Here is a 20,887-nt window from a genome sequence, read left to right as displayed (position 1 = left end):
TTGGCTCTCTATTGTAATTCGTTTTTCTATTGGAACTGTTATTACGGGCTCATGGCCTTTGGTTCCTTCTTCCTCACAAAAAAAAAAAAAAACAGCAGAAGGATATTTTTCAGACTGTAGTCTTCTGGGTTCAGGTTCAGGTGTGGTCAAGGTGACAACAGCATCAACAACAGAACAAAATTCACATATAACCTATTTGTCCGTCACCCTCTCCTTGCTGGAAGGAGAGAACTGAATAATTGTTCCAAATACCTGTAGGAAGAGGAAGTAAAGAACAAAAAAGAGGATGGTATAAAAGGGAGACAAAGACAGCAGAGAGACTGATGATGCAGAAGGAAAGAAACATAAAGATGGACAGATTTATCTGAAATACGGAGGGGAAAGAAGATGAAAAGATGATGTGTTGCTTATAAACCACACGAGGTAAGAATTAGTAGTAATAATAAGAGTTACAACTAGAAGAAGAAGAAGAAAAAGAATGATAATAATAAATATAATAATAATAATTAATAATAATAATAATAATAAGAAGAAGAAGAAGAAGAAGAAGAAGAAAAAAACACAACAACAACAACCACAACAACAACAACTGCAAAAAAAAAAAAAAAAAGGGAGATGAGTGTGAAAGAATTTATTTTCAGTTTTATGAAACATCTTTCTTGGTATTTCATTCAACCAGAACGGAACTCTATTAATGAAAGAGTTCGTGAGGCCATATTTATTTCCTCCACTTCAAAAATTCTCTCCGCAGTTGAGTCAAGTGGTCTGATAGAACCAAATAAGATTTTAATATACTTCATCAGCTTTAACCGGTTCACCGAATTCACAACTATGATGTTTTTTTTATATTTTTTCCCTACTACTCCCAGACGGTTATATGCAGCTTTATTCAACCCCTTTACTTCCTGTGTTGCATAAAATAATACATTTGGTACGGTAAATACAAGAGGAATGAGCTTCTGTGTTTTCAATAGGATTAAACGGATGTGTTGTTGCACTGTACAGTTTATAATGAGTCATCTGTTTTTCCAGTCCGAGGAAACTATTTGAGTTTTATGTAGTTAACCACTGAACGAAATTTATTAAGTAGAGGCGAGTCATTTTTAACTGGAGGTGTTAAACATATCTTAGCCTTAATCAACACCTTATTACTTGAGATGAAGAATATCAGTGAGTTTGTCTGGTGGTAGATGGAGCAAAATACAAAGTACGTCAAGGGACTGAAAGTATTAGATCAGTGGTCTGAGCACTCATAAACTCCTGACGTACAAAGTGTTGCGATGAAACTAAATTTTTCCATTCGACTAACGACCATTCTGCTGCATTTTGTTGCTGCTGCCCCCCAGATAATTATATTCAGCTTAAGCCAGTTTTCTCGTATTTAGTGGGATTCGTCAAAGTTGCATCGGACCCCTCTGTCCGAACATAAATAAACAGGAAATAACAAAATAATAAAGGCGTTCTGCGGTTCAGTGGGTTACCTCGTCATTGTGGCTGATGTCCTCTTTGTTTAATGTTGCCGCTGCCACATGATGTGAACCAATTTACGAAATGTCTCTCTCACTGAAGGACTTAAATAAAACAGTAACTCCTCTAGGCTGAGAAATCTATCATTAGGAGAACAGAAACAAAAGGAGAAGGAAAGAAAGAAAGGACATTTTGGGTGACATTTTAAAAGCTTTTCCTTGCTCTCACCAGAGTGTTTTTATTCGGCAAAGGGGAGATCTTTCGAACGAGAAGTGTTAAATCTCCCAGACTATTCTAAGGCACAGCAAACCCATCCCCGGCAGTCATTTTAATGCTGACGTATGAACACAACAGGATATCTATTCAAAAATGTCACGTACCAAATTTGTAGTAAATCGGGTGAAAATTGACGATTTTAGGCGTATTTGAAATTTTAGGCCCGATCCACCTGACATTGACCCCCCTACCGGCAACTGGGGGGTGACCCCGCTGATGTAATGAGGCATGTTATAGGATGCAGATTTGAAAGATGCACCTTTTGGTTTTGGTTTCGTGTTGATATGACGAATTTGAAAGGAGTTATGGCGAAAAAACGATTATTACCCATTCCCCGTTTTTTTTTTTTTTTTTTTTTTTGTTTTTTTTTTTTTTTGGTCCTACAGCCCGGGATTTGTCCCAGTTTGGCCCAAAATTTAATCAGGTGATCAGAAGGTCATGGCCCATCATCCCTGGAATTTTAGTCAAAACTGTACAAGTAGTATTCGCGCAAAGTTGTTAAGAGACTGACAGACAAACAGACAAACAAACAGACAAACCGAGTGAAAACAATACCCGTCCCTGAGCCCCTCAGGGGGGTGGGGAAGGGCGGGTAATCAACACAACATGTCACTGGATTGAAGGGGTTAACAAACCCCTCAAAACGAGACGTCAATTCCAAGTTCAGTAAAGTGATCTAGTAGTAGCATCAACAGTAAACTAAAAGATGTGTCAGGACTCCAAGAGGTTACATTATCCCTGTTTTAGACCCCAACCCCCAGTGTGAACCGCCGTAACGTGGTGGGTGAGTTTGTGGTTCTATATTATATTTAACTTGGTTTAACATGGCTATTTCTTCAGTATTAATGCTGTGCAGTAACAATATGTATATATATTATTTTTAATGTATCCGACTCTGGGCAAAGGCTTCAGGGCCTATTTCTCTGGGGCAGTGACCTGTCCCAAGGCCCAGTAGTCCTCCTACACCTCCACATGTCACTACTTCGGCGCTAAAACCCACCATCCATATTGAATACATGCTAGGGCTGTCTCATACAGGATTGGTGTATGGGTATTTTTACGACATGTCGGCGGGTCATCCGGTAGATCAGGAAAGTCTGCTTTTTAGGAATGTCAAATCCTTAAACCGTTCCCTGTCCCAGCCGGGATTCGATCCTGGGACAATTAGGACTGCAGGCCGCCTCTCTACCGATTCAGCCATCGCCTCCCGCATGTTATCATCAGAATATCATCCTTGTCAGAAGTAAGTGTTACTAAAATTATGTATAGCCGTATTATTGTCTCATACGGAAGCTAAGGAAAAAAAAAAAAAAAGGCGAAGAACATCAAGTTAGGCAGACGAAATATACCGCGTCACAACCTACAACACTAACACATCACAAAGAGCGATGCAAAATCGAACCACCATCATCACCAACACAAGCACCAATATAACACTTTAAATGGATCGTCAATCTCGCAGCAAATAATGAAGGGGAAAAAGGGAGGAAATTGTTATCCCCTCCTGTTAGAGGATTAGCAAGCGCTTCTGACCCCCCGATTCGGTGCAGTGTAATACCGGGGGTAGGGGTTTTTTTCAAGAATACTTCCCCAGTATCCCTGCTTGTCGTAAAAGGCGACTAAAAGGGTTGGCGGAGGATTAGTGCCCCTCCCCGGAAAACAACTAACTAAAAAAACAAACAAGAAGCCTCGGACAAGGACTTGGTAATGAGTACATGGAATGTAAGAGGAGCGAATGATGAGGTGAAAGAGAGAGAGATTGTCCAGGCGCTTGAGGGTGCGAAAGTGGATGTATGTGGAATAACTGAAACAAAATGGGGAGGAGAAAGTGTGAGAGAATGGGAGTATGGATGGGGTATATGTGCAGGAGTAGGTGAGAATGAGAGGGCAAAGGAAGGAGTATGTATAGTTGTGAGTAAAAGATGGAAGAGGAGCATAAGACAGTATGGATCAGTTGGGTCAAGGATTGTGTGGGTAAAGTTGAAAGTTGGAATACAAATGTGGGCGACTGTGTGTGTGTATGCACCAACGCAAGATCGTGCAAGCAGAGTGAGAGAAGAGTTCTGGACAAATGTGGAAGTGTGCATGGAAAAGTTTGAAAGGAATGAGAGAGTGTTTTTGATTGGTGATATGAATGGTAAAGTTGGGAATGTGAAGGTGGATAGAATAGTTGGTGAGTGGGGTGTGCCTGCTGAAATAGATGAGAATGAGAGTGCGTTAGTGGACATTTGTGCTGGGAGGGGGTTGGTGATAGCCAATACCCTCTTCAGGCATAAAATGATCCACAGGTATACATGGCGAGTGATGAGAAGGGTGGGTGGTGAACTGAATGAAAGGAAGGCAATGATTGATTATGTGTGTGTGGATGAAAGGATGCGAAGATGTGTAAAGGATGCAAGAGTGTATAGAGGTTGGGGGAGTGGACTTTCTGACCACTACTTGGTGGTGGCCAGAATTAGAATGCAAGTAAGATGGAGGAATAGAAGAAGGGAAAGACGAGAGGAAGGAGTAGTTGCAAGGAGAGTGGAAAGGTTACAAGAGGACGAGAAAAAGGCAGAGTATAAGAGAGAAGTGGAGGAACGATTGGGCAAATATGAATTGGAGCAGATGGGAGACGTGGAAGGTGTGTGCAAGATATTTACAGAAGAAATATGTGCAGCATGTGATGTGGTGTGTGGAAGGAAGAGAAGACGGAGGGGGGTGCAAGGAACAGCATGGTGGACTGAAGATGTGAAACAGGCTGTGGCACAAAAGAAGAAAGCATATAATGAATGGATGAGAAATAGGGGCGTGGAAGAAGTTGAGAGGCGGAAGAGAGAATTATATGTGGAAAGAAAGAGAGAGGTGAAAAGACTAGTAAGAAAGAGTAAGAAGAGAGTGGATGAGGAATTTGGAAGGAATTTGAGTGTAAAGTGGAGGGACTGTAAGAAAATGTTCTGGAGAGAAGTGAAAAGAGTAAGACAGGGTGGAAGTGAAGTTAGCAGGGGAGTGAAAGATAAAAATGGTAGATTACTAGTGGAGAAGGGAGAAAAAGTGAGCAGATGGAGAGAACACTTTAAGGAATTGTTGAACGTAGAGGATGGAAGTAATGCGAGTATAAGTGGCTGGGGAATGGCTGGGAGAAGGAGGGAGGTGAGAAGACAGGAAGAAATCAGTAGGATAGAAGTTGTGGAAGCAATGAAGAAAGTTAAATCGGGGAAAGCCCCAGGAATTGATGGAGTGTGTGGTGAAATGCTGAAGCATGGGGGAGAGATAGTAGTAGAATGGATGTGGAAGATGTGCAGATTGGCCTGGGAGGAAGGTAGAGTCCCGGAGGATTGGAAGTCAGGTATAATTATTCCCTTGTACAAAGGAAAAGGGGAAAAAGAAGTGTGTGGTAATCATAGGGGCATTTGTCTTCTTAGTATAACAGGAAAAGTGTATGGTAAGATACTTATAGACAGAGTTAGAGAAAGAACAGAGAAATTAGTTGGAGAAGAACAGGGAGGCTTTAGGAAGGGAAGAGGTTGTGTAGATCAGATATTCATTCTTAGATCTTTAGTGGAAAAGTTTCTAGAGAAGGGAAAGAAGCTGTATGCGGCTTTCATGGATTTGGAGAAAGCATATGACAGGGTGGATAGACAAGGATTGTGGAAAGTGTTAAGAATATATGGAGTAGATGGGACGTTGTTGAATGCTGTGAAGAGTAGGTACGATGGTGCGAAGGCTGCAGTGTGTGTGGATGGTGAACTAAGTGAATTTTTCTCTTTGAAAGTTGGTTTGAAACAGGGATGTGTCATGTCTCCATGGTTGTTCAATCTGTACATGGATGGGGTAATAAAAGAGGTACAAGGTAGGGTAGTGGATGTTGGAGTGGCCCTGGTGACAGAGTCTAGTGTTTGGAAACTCCCTGTACTGTTGTTTGCAGATGATACTGTGTTGTTGAGTGAAGACGAAGGGGAGCTGCAAGGCTTGGTGGATGAGTTTGAGAGAGTGTGTAAGAAACGGAATCTAAAGGTGAATGTAGGGAAGAGTAAAGTAATGGTCTTTGAGAGAGGTGAAGTTAGTGAATGTACAGCGGGGTTGGATGGTGAGGAATTGGAAAATGTGAGTACGTTTAAGTACTTGGGTAGTGTGATGAGTAAGGATGGAGGTTTGGAGGGTGAAGTGCTTGAAAGGGTACAGCAGGGAAGAAAGGTTGCTGGTTCTTTGAAAGTAGTGATAAGAAACAGGGAAGTGAGCATGAAAGTGAAAAAGTTACTACATGACAGTATTGTGATACCAGCTCTAACGTACGGAAGTGAAGCTTGGACATTGTTCGAAGGACATAAGTCAAGAGTGAGAGCAGTGGAAATGAGTTATTTAACAGGAGCCTGTGGAGTCACGTGGAGAGACAAGCTGACGAATGAGGATATAAAGGAGCGTTGTGGTGTGGATGTGGATGTGATAGGACGCGTTATGAGGAACACACTGAGGTGGTTTGGCCATGTGGAGAGGATGGAGGGTGAAAGACTGACGAAGAGAGTGTATGTGAGTGAGGTGGAGGGGGGAAGAGGGAGGGGGAGGCCGAGGATGAGATGGAGGGATGGGGTGGAGAGGTATATGAGAGAGGGGGGTGTGAGTTGGGAGCAGGGTAGTGAAATGGCTGGGGATAGGGCAACTTGGAGGCGATTTGTTTGTGGCCACCCCAAACGGGATTGGGGCGTCTGGCAATAGATAGACAATATGAGCCGGAAATGAGTGCTGTCAGAATGGATATTGTGCATTAGTTCAACCATTGCCAAAACCAGGGACGTGGGGACGACGAGGGGTTATTTATGCAGCTATAGGGACAGAGAGAAAAAAAATATATTACGAACACCCCTGTCACTAACAAATGCAAAAGTCGGCTGAAGAGTCACACTATCGTGACCATGAAATAGGATACAAAAACCCACACTGGCAGACGAAAAAAGATGTATTCCAAACAGTTTCGGCGACAGCTGTCGCCCTCTTCAGTGGATCTACAGACCAAGAGTGGTACATACAAATGCTGAGAAGCTGCTTATATGCAGGCTGAGGACACCTTCTCCCAACCATACCTGATGTGACCTCACCTGACTCTCCCTCTACTCTGTCCACGACCTGAGTGAGGGATTACAAGGGGCGGCAAGGACCTTGCCACTAATCCTCTCATCACTGGATCTAATTTATACATTCCTTCACTATGGTTAAAATTATTACATCTCTCTACACATACAGCTTCCACAATCCTACGTTTCTTATAGTTACTACATTTGTACAATATCTGGCTAGAATTCCAGTCGATTCTATGGTCGTTTTCCGAAGAGTGAACGTACACTGCGTTATTTATGTTGCCTATCTTACAAGCATACTTGTGTTCCTTAATGCGAGTGTCCAAATCCCTTCCCGTTTCACCAACATAAACCAAATCACAGTCTCTACATGGAATTTTGTATATCCCTGCAGTTTTGTTACTAATTGGTTTATTCTTTACCAGCATTGATCTTAAGGTGGAAGTATATCTAAATGCAATGTTTACACCCAAATCATGACTCACAGACTTCACCAAGCTAAGATTTGACACATACGGAACCGTGATGTATGGCTTATTTTGCTGACTTTGTGATGTTGGTCTAGGTACAAAAAAGGCTTTTCTGGCTTTAAAATACGCTTGCCTTATAAACCAACTGGGATATTTTAGATCTAAAAATATTTTCCATATCTTGGCGTTTTCCGAAACTGTTTGGAATACATCTTTTTTCGTCTGCCAGTTTGGGTTTTTGTATCCTAAATGGAAAAGTGTATATATTTTGGATTACACTATTTGAAACTAATAAACTCAGACAAGTGAATAAATGCGAACATTCACCCTTTAAGTGATCATCTCGTGTGTGTGTGTGTGTGTGTGTGTGTGTGTGTGTGTGTGTGTGTGTTGTAATCTTCTTGTGACATACAGTATGCTAGGAAGGCCTTTCTTGAGGTTCAGTAGTCCACCCATGACACAACAACAGAGAACTGTTCTCTTATAACCCTCACATGTTACCTGACACCCAGACACTAATACCCACTGTCTTCTGCCGTACACTACAGATATCACCCTTGGCGTTATGGTATTAGTGGAAGTGTTTTTAACGACGTTTGAGGCCATACGGGAGAGCAGTGAACATGCTGATATCGGTGTTAAATGCACCGACTGTTTCCTACAACAACTGCGATCAAACCCACGATAACACGTTCCTCCTCTTCCTCCTCCTCCTCCTCCTCCTCCTCATCATCATCATCATCATCATCGGCCTAATTCCATCTTAAACACGAAGCAAGTGGGATCCAAAAATTGGAAAGAGAAATGCAAAAGTACGACCACTATCAACTCTGTGCCATAGACATTAACCACACAATGGATCACACACATTTCAAACCTTCGAATTCTTGGTCCCACCCCATAGGGAATATCCAACATTATATGCAGTAGTAATTACGTAACCCATAAGGTTTTTTTCGTTATATCCTAGTATTGGTGGTGATGTCCTCCTTGTTCTTCTTACCAATGCTCGTGACCACGTCCACACGCCATTATTTTTAAGAGATATAGTCTGAAACTCATTATGCATGTACAGTACCTGGGCCTGGTATCACGTAACATATTTCTCTAATTTGGGATTAATACCTGTAAATTGTTGTAGGGATCCAAAACTGTAAAAAAAAAAAAAAAAAAAAAAAAAAGCCGAGAATTCGCCATAAAAGGAGCATAAAGTCATTGGACACCAAAACAACCATCGTGTTAATCCGCAGATGTTCTGTTCTGTTCGGCTTCACAACAGTTACGGTACGAATCGAATCTAGCCTGTTTGGGGTGTGATCCCTTCGCTTTATATCACCTACGTATACAAAACATTTATCAATGCCTATCAAATACTCGAGGGTTATTAAGACAGACAATGAATTCTTCCCTAACTCTTAATAATCCCTCAGAACACGTCCAGCGACAGTCCATGTTACTTAGTTATACTGATGTGTGAACAGGAACCAGGGGAAACAGACTGTGTCCACCAGTCTGACTGTCGCAATAACCATAACCTGGTATTTACGTTCTGAATTAAACTGACACAGGAATGAATGGGAAGGACAGACAGAGAACAAGATGTACAGGTGAACATCGTCTGTCCGCTTAGACTGGCTGGTACAGTCGCCCCAAGAAGTGATGGATTACTGTGGTCACTCTGCACTGACATACGTTCAATGAAATCTTAGAGAACATAAAGGAAAAATTAAGTGCCTTCATCACGTCATATCAAATGTAACATCACACTAAGAATCATGTAAAATGAATATCATGAGGCAGTAATACATGAGAAGTTAACATTTAAGTACGTATCCCAATTGGAATGAATTGAAATGTATTACTCCGCGCACTGCAGGCAGTATAACTCAGTGTTCCTGGTGTATTTGCTTTCCAGGATTTCAAATACAGATGCTCCAGTTTCGAAGACCAGTTAAGGAAAATTCTTGTGACGACAATGAAATTATTCTTAGTAATAATACCCTACCTGCTGAAGCAGCAAGATCATTCTGCCTTTTATCCCTTGTCTTTCCCTCGTTTATAATAATTATAAATAGCTACTTTATCCCCAACTAGCAGGGGTGATCGGCGTTACCCGGGCCAAAAAGGCGTACACTCTGATCCTATTTGTTCTAGTTCAGTCTTTCTTTCTACTCCAGAAAGACCATGCACCATTTATTCTTTTGAAGAAGGGTTATAAGAGGTCCAGGAACTTTCTATTTTAGCAATCGCACACTAAATCAGAGTGTTGGTGCGCACTTGTTTACTATTACCAGTGACCGCAAATGACCTCAGAGGCCAACCTCACATAGCCTATGTCCGAACTGGAGGTCATGTGAGTCTCCATGCTAAAAATTGGGTTGAAGGGGTACCAGGCGTTGCCCGGCCCCCCCCAAAAGAAAGCGAACACTCTATGGTGACCTCAAATGACCCAGATCTGAATTTTGACCACCCTAAAATCATTCTTGGATCAACCTGATTCAGAATATATATATGGGTCTGGGGGTCTCTTACCCTTGGTTTGGGCGTGACTGAAGGACAAAAAACAAAAACAACGCGCCTCTTTTATAGATAACCTCTAGATGGATGCAAATTATTTTCAGGTGTAAGGAGGTATGACAGATTTTACCCTTTTCTCTTACAATAAGCAATTATGGCGACCAAAACATGGGTTCATAAACTCGTGCAATGCAAAAACACATACTTTTAGCTATATATATCTTTTCATCTGTAATATATTTCCTTTTATATAAACCGCTGTCCTGTTTAACTGAAAAAGCTGATTTGGAAGTTTTGAGATCAGTGATTTGTTTATGTACCTCTGCATTTTATTACTGTTGCCAGTCGTTAATGCACTGAGGATAATAGGCTATGACACAAGTTGGCATTCTCCAAGGAGCTCCGACTTTTGGCAAATTTTCGAGGTTCTGTCTTTCCATTTCATGCTCTGATGATCCTCTGGCTTATGTTAAATATTCCAGAGATTTGCCGTAATGGAAAACCAGCCAAATGCAGTGTAAGAACTGTATAAATTTGACTAAAAGTTCTCCTTCAGTGCTTGTTGATCGAACCATTTAAAATAGCCTAGGAACTTACGCAATCTGTCGTATTTCCTAATGAAAATTATTCTCAAATGAGTTATTTGAGAGGAGCATGTGGAGGCACATGGAGAGACAAACCGACAAATGAGAAAGTGAAGGAGTGTTGGTGTGTGGATGTGGATTTGATAGGAAGCGTTAGGAGAAACACACTGAAGTGGTTGGCCACGTGGAGAGGATGGAGAGCGAGAGACTGACGAGGAGAGTGTATGTGAGTGAGGTGGAGGGGGAGGAGATGGAGGGGAAGGCCAAGGATGAGATGAAGAGATGGAGTGGAGAGGTATATGAGAGAGACGGGTGTGAGCTGGGAGCAGGGTAGGGGACAGGGCGACATGGAGGCGATTTGTTTGTGGCCACCTCTTACGGGATTAGGGCGTCTGGCAATAGACAGACAGATTGTAACGGAAATTATTTTAGAATAATAATGACTGGTTTTAACTGTTTATTGAAGCTTTTTTTTCTTTTCAGTCTTACGATACTGAAATATTATTGCTTGTTACCAGACTAGATTTGAACTCCGCAAATTATTCCTGACTGTCCCTCAGCGATAGTTCTGATATTTCAGTTAGTTCCATTTAGGATTTCCTACTATCGTATCTAACAAACCGCTTCCTACAATTGTAAAATATACCGGTATTCTAACATTTTGAAAAAGTGTTCCCCAGAACTAGCCTCTGTTCTTGCTAAATTATTCAGACTATGCATACGTACTTCTTTATTCCCTAATTCATGCAAAGAAGCCAAATCCACCCAGTTCCAAAGAAAGGAAGGTCCTCTGACCCCTCTGATTACAGACCAATAGCTGTCACATCTTCTCTTGGTACGGTGTTTGAAACTGTAATTAATAAGCACATAGTTAAACATCGTATTGGTCACTTCAGGGGTTTGAATTTAGTGGACAGAATTTACTTCCTTACCTTTTTTCCTTCTGGTTCTAGTCAAACTTGACTTATTCATCCACACATAAAATTTACAGAAGTCTCTTCTTATATTAGACATAGCCTACGATGTACTTATCTACTGATTGATACAAAATTAGCTTTCATATCCACTAAAATATTTTGAGAACTCCAGGTGATGGCTATAGCTGCGCAGTCGAAATTGTTCTGGGCGCTCAGGATCACAACTATAGTTGCATTCTCATTCCTGCCACAGTTAGAATGGCCTGCTGATATCTTTTGTCACTACAGGCTTATGTCTACCCACGAGGGTGCTGGACGTGGTATGGTTAAACACTCGTGCATCTTGGTGGTGTAAAAAGCATGAGCTACGATTCCGCCTTGTCAAGTTCCGCTGCCCCTCCCATCCAGGCAGTATCACTTACACCGCTGCCAAGCCACCAGCGCATCAAAGGAAGGGGTTGAGTGATGATCCTGTTGAGGGGGAGTTGAACAGTACTGTGTTCCCCATATCATGCGATGGACTTTCGTCTGAGAAGGAGGATAAGTGTTACCTTGCGGGGAGTGTCATCAGTGTGCTACCATCCAATCCTTTTTCCCATCGCTCTATGACCCCACTGGAGAGCGACCCTGACGACTCTGCCAAGCCTGCCCTAGCCCAGTCCTATCAGGAGACCTCGGTGTGCCGACAGAGGCGTTGGAGTCCGGGGAAGAGGGTCTAGAGGTTGCAAATCATGAAGGAAATACGTGGAGTTGGGAAGCCTTCCACCTTCGATCGCATCACTCATCCCTCACCACCCCTCTCCTCCACCAGCATAGACCCAGCCAGGTACTGTTCACATTTAATGCAAAAAGTTACACCTGATACACTGATACAGCTGTTAAGAAAATTCTATATGCTTCATCCTCGATTCTCATAGAGGAAAAACAGACAGACAGACAGACATTCAAACGATCACTTCTGTAAATAAACTAGTAATACAGTACACTGCATGGTGAATGACTGAGAAAAACCTAAAAGAAAGTCAGAAAGTTACAGAATAGTAGACACTGGCTCTCCATTTACTGCAGGTCATAAACCTCACACTGCCATACTACTAAAAAGTCACACCTCAATCTTTCTGTCTCCTTTCGCACTGATTTTTTTTTTTTTCAACGCACTATGGAATGCCAAAACGCTGTGAACGCTTCAGTGTGTACGTTGACAACGTTCATATTTTGTTCTTGCCAGCATACAATTTATTCAGTTTAGGAAAGACCTTTATTCATGGTCATCGCTTTTAACATAAAAACACGAAACTTTGCATATTGGTAGACGTTCAACCAGACCACGTTTTAGGCAGAGTGGGACTCCCGATGGCTACCCTCCAAGACGAGTGGACTGCGTATTGGTAGGAGAACATCATAGTTTTTACATAGGCACAAGAAATTTTGCACATTAGTAGCCCTTCACCCGGACCAGAGTTTAGAAGGTGGGACCTCCTGGGTTCACCCCTCCGCCTCCCATGTAAATAATAATTTCTTTCCCCTTACGATATTGCAAGGGTGGATGCTGTGTCTAAGGCGTCCTTGGTTTTCTTGTCCTCAAATGTTGTGGTCAGGGATGTGGCCAGGAATGGTGAGGCGGGGAATGGAGGAAAGGAGGACACATGAAGCACTTTACCCTCGATTACGATATTATAACTATCACATATGTGATACCATAATTGAAAATCAGTGGACCATTTTAGGAAATGTACGACTTTTCATTTCTTTTCTTTTTTTTTTCCTTCTACCTATCAGATTTTTTTTTTACTCCCTGAACCGCATCTCTCTGGAACTCGCTTCCGCAGAGATGTTTCCCCCCAACCTTCAACCTACAGCTGGTCAAGTCCAACTGTTACAGATGTTTTATGAACGGAGGACGCCAGTAATCTGGTGCATGGGGTGTTATTATTTTTTATTCACTTGTTACTCCTTTGGCCGTTCCGTTATTAAAGAAATATATTAGTGCTATTAGTAGCAGTAGTAGTAACTGCAGTAGTAGTAGTTGTACTACTACTACTACTCGTAACTGCAGTAGTAGTAGTAGTAGTAGTAGTAATAGCAGTAGCAGCAGCAGCAGTAGTAGTAGTAATAGTAGTAGTAGTAGTACCAGTAATTATTTTGTTATTATCCGTCCTAGTCATCCACCCATCCCCACCTGACCTCTTTACATTACCAAACGTCTGGTCTCCATTCCACTTCAATCCTTAACTTCAGCTTCATTTCATAAAGTGTGTCATAAGTTTTTCATACTTATTTCCTCCCTCAGTATACCTATACAGTTTCCTTGAACACTACTTAAGCTAGTGGACGTTCTCATCGTCGCTATTTTCCCGTTTTCGCTTTTTAGATGATATTTCTCGCAACGAGGATTTACTGTGTTCATTCCTGTGAAAAATGTTGATTAGTTCTGGTAAACAAATCGGGGCCCTCTTTCTGGGCACCAATATGTGAGAAATGTTTAATGTATCCAAGTCGGTATCCCTGCCGGGACACCGCTATGCAAGAATTTTCTCGCTACACAACTCGTAGGTCGTTACTCTTCCCTAAAGTTGTCTAAGTAAATCAAACAAGTCTCAGAGTTAGGTGATACGTAAATTAATTTTAACTCACCTACAATACTATCTTCTATCTTATCTCTTCGCTAATCCCCCCTTGAATTGGCCAATTCGTAAAGGTTACTTAGCTATATAAAGAGGGAGTGATCGTTAACCGATGACGATGAGGCTGCCTGGTATAGTTGCTTGGGGAAGCAAGCGTCCTTATGGTGTGTATGTACAACCTTGCTAACTCCACGAGAGCTAGGAGCAGAGTGTTAACTCCACGAGAGCTAGGAGCAGAGTGCGTGAACGCGGCAAGCCCCAACACTTCATCGCATTGTGGGTTGCCAACTCTTATTTAATTACAGTACTAAATACAGTTAAATTACATCATGATATGTACAGGGCAAATCTAACAAATTAATCTTAGTTCCACTTAAACTAAAGTTAACCCAAATATTCCCTTTAACTATGTAAATATCTTAATTCCACATCTGCCTTAACAGGGGAATCTTTCCCTGCTTGCCACGTCACCTATCGCGCAGACGCAGTTTAGGTCAGTGGAAAATACCACATAATTACATGTATTTACAATGCATAGTTGTCCACGGGGGTTAAATGCAGTAGCATTTAATTTATCAATAACAAGAATGATTAAAGAGAACGTCGTTTCTGGGTTATTAAAACCGCTTGAATAATTAACAACAGTCTCCACGTCCTCTGCCTTTAACCAGGGATAACTATGATAAATTTAGAGAGCGCAACTGCTCTGGGGGAAAATATTTCCCACAGTTTTGGGACCGGCGGAAAATGATACGTTGTATCATGTAATATGACCCTTAGCCAAGAGTTCCCTCCATAATTCTCGAGAACCCTGTGCTGCGGCCCTACTAGGTCGCGCCTCTTGACCCATTTGATCTTCACCATTCTCTGAATCCGGAGTGGCTGCTAACTCAAGGGGTACCAGTTTATCAATAGTTTTTATACTGGTATGTCCCCTGTATTTTATTTTTACGAGTCTCAGCACCCCTTCAGAATCTGGGTGTGTGGAAATCACTTTAGCTAATGGCCACTGGGATCTTGGCTGTTCAGTCTTCACTAAGACCACATCTCCTATGTTAATAACTGATTTGCAGGCAGCTTGAGCTCCATAAAACCTCTCGCGTAGGCTCAAAAGATACTCTTCGCTCCAATGTCTATTCCAAGTATCCAGCACCCTTTTCAGACGTTGATATCCCTCCCGAAGGTGTTGTCCTAAATCATTATTTTCTATGTTAGGATCATCAACTTCTTCCTGGATATCCACACAAGGCATCGGATGGAGCTTCCTGCCATGTAACATGTGAGCCGGTGTTAAGGCCTCTAGCGAGTCGCTAGTGTCACCTTGATAAGTCAGAGGTCTATTATTAATCCTGGCTTCAATTTCAGTTATTACTGTTCTTAAATCTTCTCTCGTGATCTTAGTTCTATGTAATGTTTTCCTCAGGCAGTTCTTGACAATATCAATCATTCTTTCGGTAAATGCATTTTGCCATGGAGCTCTTGGAGCTGTGAACTGCCAAATACAATTTCGGATTCCCAGCGCCGACTTAACCTTTGGGTCGTTCATTATGTTCAACAGTAAGGGTACTGCTCCAACGAAATTAGTTCCGTTGTCGCTTATTAACTTCCCAGGACAAGACCTTCTAGCAGCAAATCTGCGAAAGACATTGAGGAATGTTTCAGAGCTTAGGTCTTCCACTAGTTCTAGATGGACTGCCCTTGTGTAGGCACAAGTAAATAAACAAATGTAAACTTTATGGGGAGTTTCCTCACCTGTAACAGTTATAGCCCCTGTGTAGTCCACTCCTGTTATATGGAAGGGCCGACTTATGTTCACCCTATCCTTCGGTAGGGCTGGTGGTCCTGGGTAGATATAAGGTCTCTGCTCATACCTCCTACAAATGATGCAGTTTTTGAGATATTTTTTAATAACCTGTCTACCCTTAGGAATCCAGTACCTTTCCCGAATTTGAGCTAAGGTCTGCGGTACACCTCCATGGAGAGTGGAATCATGGTCTTCCTTTATAATAAGTTGTACAAAGCATCCACTCTTAGGTAATAAAATGGGATGTTTGGTTTGGATGGGCAAGTCAGCCTTTACCAATCGGCCTCGACATCTTATCAGACCTTTTCCGTCTAAGAACAAGCCTAAATTCTTCATCAGCTTATTCCCTTTTCCAGTGTCTTGGCCTAAAAGTTTATATATTTCCCCGTAAGAATTTCTTTGTACTCTTTTCAGCCAGTATTCTAGGGGATCTAATTTCTGAAACCCCACCTTCTTATTCAAAAATTCAACAACCAATTTAGTAGTATTTAGAAGTTGTCTTATTGATGAGAATCGGCTGATGTCAATTACTTCTGGCTCAGGTACTATAGGATCCAAGTTCACTGCACTAGTCTCAGCAATACTGTACTGTTTCTGTTCAGGCCAATCCTTAGTGAGTAACCATTTAGGACCTTTAAACCACAAGTTATCTTTGATCAGTCTCCTTACGGTCGAACCTCTGGAGAGCAGATCAGCTGGATTTTGTTTGGAGGACACATGCATGAATTTAAATTTGGAAGACAGCTCTTTAACCCCCACACCACGGGCTTGTTTACCAATGACTTGCGTGTCCCGCAGGGTTATTTGGGCTCCAACAGACTCTCAAAAAATATTTGCCAAAAATCAGTTATTAGTCCTAGAATAATAAAATTATATATGCTTATTGCACATACCTTCAGCTTTCTCCTGGAATGATTGTTGAGCCTTCGTCAGTTTCCGTAGGACTTGTGGAGACCTCTGAAGTAGGGTAACTAAGTCTCCACTTTACACTTCCCAACAACCCGTTATATGATTACCACAGCCAGATACAAACACTATAAACACTATTCTACCATTTTCAAGTAGTTTGGGATCCATACTAAAAAAAAAAAACACTGTGAAAGCAATGGAAATTACGAGCGCGTCTGATCGCCGCACTTGCGCTAGTTCGCTCTAGGCACTCTGTCATTTATTATTCATAAAACCCCTCACACTTTATATTTCTATTACTATATCACACTGATATATATCTGGAGTCTTTCTCCATAAGTTTCCTTCAGTCGTATTATTTTATTATCACTGAAGTCATTCAATTTTTCAGTCAGTAAAATACGTAGAGAGCCACGAATTCACTCTCACTGTTTTAACATAAATTATTTGTACTCATATTCTTATATTACTAATTACTTACATTACTATTTACATTTTCTATTCTATTTTCAATATTTACCCTTCTATTTTACTTACAATATGTTATTCACTGTCACTTTCAGTAAGATAAAACTATAATACACTGTTCAATCATATGAACTGAACATCCATTGCTTTCACCTGCTATTTACACATTATTTACACATTATTTCCAAATAATTCTGCTTCCACACTTGCACTGCTAGAACTGCTTCTGGCTGTGATAATCGAAGAAGCAGGTTACACAGAGGGGAACCTGGCATTCAGCGCACTGCCAAGAGGTGCGTTTATGCTCAGGTGTGCGGCGTGTGGTATGCGCACATACCTGACACCTGCGAATCGCAGCCTTCCTTTTCCCTGTGGCAGGCATTAGCTCAAGTCTGTGCCGATCCATATACGCCCTCTGCTCAAGTCGGTCGGGAAGTGTAACTGGATGGCGCCTTGGAGTTGCTGCTTGCACCCTACCATATTTTTCCAGCAGCTGCTGGACACAAGTCCTGGCGAACAACCTCAGGGAGAAGGACTTGGGTGGCTTTACCTTCATCTTGTACAGGATGAAGGCGTTCAGCATCGTCATATCTATAAGATGCAGAAAAACTTTCCTGTACCACCTAGTATTCTTCCTGAGGCAGTCGATCTCACCAATCATCATGTCGGACTTGTCCACCAGCCGCATGTTGATATTATAGTCCAACACAGCATCAGGTTTCATCACAGGTTCGCCTGTCCTACGGTCGACCTTCCCACTGTCTCTCATCTCCCCCTTATGTACGGTGGTGAGCATGTGCACAACTCTCTTGTCATGCCACCGTATTGCCAGCATCTTCTCAGACTTGCGTAGGTGCACGTCTTCTTGCTGCGAGTTTCCCGCCTCTGGGAATTTGGGGAAGTTGGCATGATTACTTTTCACAGTGCCGCAGGAGCCAATGCCGTGCTCAGAAAGGTATTTGGCAAGTTTCGGTGCTGTATAGTAGTTGTCTGTATACAGCACATGATTCCCACCAAAATACTTTTCTAGGAGCACTTTCACTACACAGCCTGAGAAGCCAAGGGGGTGAGTTTTATCGAGATCGACAGTGCTGGCTGAATATATGACGAAGTCAAGGATGTACCCCGTCTTACAGTCGCACAGTACAAAGAACTTAATTCCAAAGCGATGGCATTTGCTTGGAATGTACTAAGACGTCCTCTGAACAAAACCAAGGATTCATCAATGACAACCTTCTGAAATGGGTGGAAGAATGACATGAACTTATCCTTCATTCTGTTCAGAATCTCCCAGATCTTCCAGAGTGGGTCGGTTTGGGAAGATACATCATTATCGGCAAAGTGCAGGTTTCCCATGATGTTCCGGAAGCGATCTCTGGCCATGTACTTGTTGAAGGTCGGTGAGGGTAGTAAGGGGTCCATGGACCAGTATTCTTCCAACTCATGCTTCTTGGAGTGTGGCATAAGAAGCATGAGGGCAAAGAACACATACAGCTCCTGCACTCCCAGCATGGTCCACTGTTGCATCTTGGCTGCACCTGTACCACTAGCAGCATGTTGTGATTCGAACCTGTTGGTCTCATCACATATGTGCTGCATGACTTCGTCATCTAGGAAGGCCAAAAGGTAGTCGACACACTCAGCATTTTCGTCCATAGTGAAGGCAGGCTGAACTCCTGACGAGCTCTCATCAAAAACCAGGTTTTCGGGGACAAAATCTGACCCTTCCGTCCACGCGAAGGCGTCCAGGATTCCCTGGCGTGGCGGTGGAGGGCTGGTGGTGGTGGTGGTGGTGGAGGTTGGCTGAGAGGGAGGCTTATCTCTGTCAAGGTCACTCTCACTGACCCTAGGTTGCCGTACAGCACTAGCAGCCCTTACCCTACTAGCTACACTACTTTTCACTCTCTTAGATCTACCTCTACCTCTACGGCCGGCCTTCACTGTTGATGCTGGTGGTGACTCCGACGACGAAGACTCCAGAGATAACTCAGCCGACGACGATGACGAGATGAGTAAAGCGGGGCTTGGGGGGCGGGGAGGTGAATGCACTCGTGACTCATGGCGGGCTGGGTCACGTGGGGGCATTGTTCTGGGGCTAACACGCCGCCTTTTCACTCCCTTCCCAAATTCTTGTCCTTCCTGCACTAAAGGCTCCTTTCCCTTGGAGCTAGACACTAATTCACTGGTAGGAGCACTTGTTGTCGCTGTTTCTGGTGCGATAACTTCACCTGGCTCATCACACGATTCACCGGAATCGTCAAAATCACTGTCCATTATTATCATGGACAATTCAGCAAGTTCTCGTGCCACTGCAGAGTCACTGAGGCCTTTCCTGCTTGCCTCAACACTTTTCTTTGGCGTAGAGGTCACGGGGCCCTTTGCAATGGGCGCAGAAGCGGCAGGAATGGCGGGGCGCAAGTGTGACATGTTGTCTCTGCAGTGGAGGACAAGGAACTAAATGCCGCGGCTTATCTGAGAAGGGAAGGGTTGACAGTGACACTTTAGGCTGACTGCTGCTAACTTACAGGCTAATTTTTTATAGGTAGAAAATCTCGGCAATAAATAAAGAAATAGGTAGTTCCAGGTGAATGTAAATGTCAATTAGGAATCTCCCTTCCTTTCTGATATATATTTTTATTACAGACATCGATTACAAGGCATAAATCAAAGGGGAAATTACCGTGGTAATGTAGCGAATGAATGCACGTGAGGTGTTGTCAGGTGATAATTAGCCAATTTCTGGAGTATAACACTATCACTTACCTGTTTTTTTTTGGTATATATTATTGGGTAAAAATATAGGGCACAGGGCTTATTTCAATGGATGAAATCTGTGGAAAAAGAAGGGGGAAATTTCCGTAGTGCAGCGCGGCGTGGGAGGTGAGAGGAGAGGGTAATGGAGGGCAGGTAGGGATGGGAGTCACGAAGGGGGTAAATTATCTGAGAAGGGAAGGGTTGACAATGACACTTTAGGCTTACTGCTGCTAACTTACATGCTAATTTTTTATAGGTAGAAAATCTCGGCAATAAATAAAAAAATAGGTTGTTCCAGGTGAATGTAAATGTCAATTAGGATTCTCCCTTCCTTTCTGATATATATTTTTATTACAGACATCGATTACAAGGCATAAATCAAAGGGGAAATTACCGTGGTAATGTAGCGAATGAATGCACGTGAGGTGTTGTCAGGTGATAATTAGCCAATTTCTGGAGTATAACACTATCACTTACCTGTTTTTTTTTTGGTATATATTATTGGGTAAAAATATAGGGCATAAGGCTTATTTCAATGGATGAAATCTGAGGAAAGAGAAGGGGGAAATTTCCGTAGCGCAGCGTGGCGTGGGAGGTGAGAGGAGAGGGTAATGGAGGGCAGGTAGGGATGGGAGTCACGAAGGGGGTAAATTATCTGAGAAGGGAAGGGTTGACAATGACACTTTAGGCTTACTGCTGCTAACTTACATGCTAATTTTTTATAGGTAGAAAATCTCGGCAATAAATAAAAAAATAGGTTGTTCCAGGTGAATGTAAATGTCAATTAGGATTCTCCCTTCCTTTCTGATATATATTTTTATTACAGACATCGATTACAAGGCATAAATCAAAGGGGAAATTACCGTGGTAATGTAGCGAATGAATGCACGTGAGGTGTTGTCAGGTGATAATTAGCCAATTTCTGGAGTATAACACTATCACTTACCTGTTTTTTTTTTGGTATATATTATTGGGTAAAAATATAGGGCATAAGGCTTATTTCAATGGATGAAATCTGAGGAAAGAGAAGGGGGAAATTTCCG

Source organism: Coenobita brevimanus, chromosome 109, assembly GCF_032717465.1.
Source record: "Coenobita brevimanus isolate Jiangsu-jjx chromosome 109, ASM3271746v2, whole genome shotgun sequence".
Classification (NCBI taxonomy): Eukaryota; Metazoa; Arthropoda; class Malacostraca; order Decapoda; family Coenobitidae; genus Coenobita; species Coenobita brevimanus.
The sequence above is the reverse complement of the archived record's forward strand: the minus strand, read 5'-3'. Positions refer to the sequence as shown.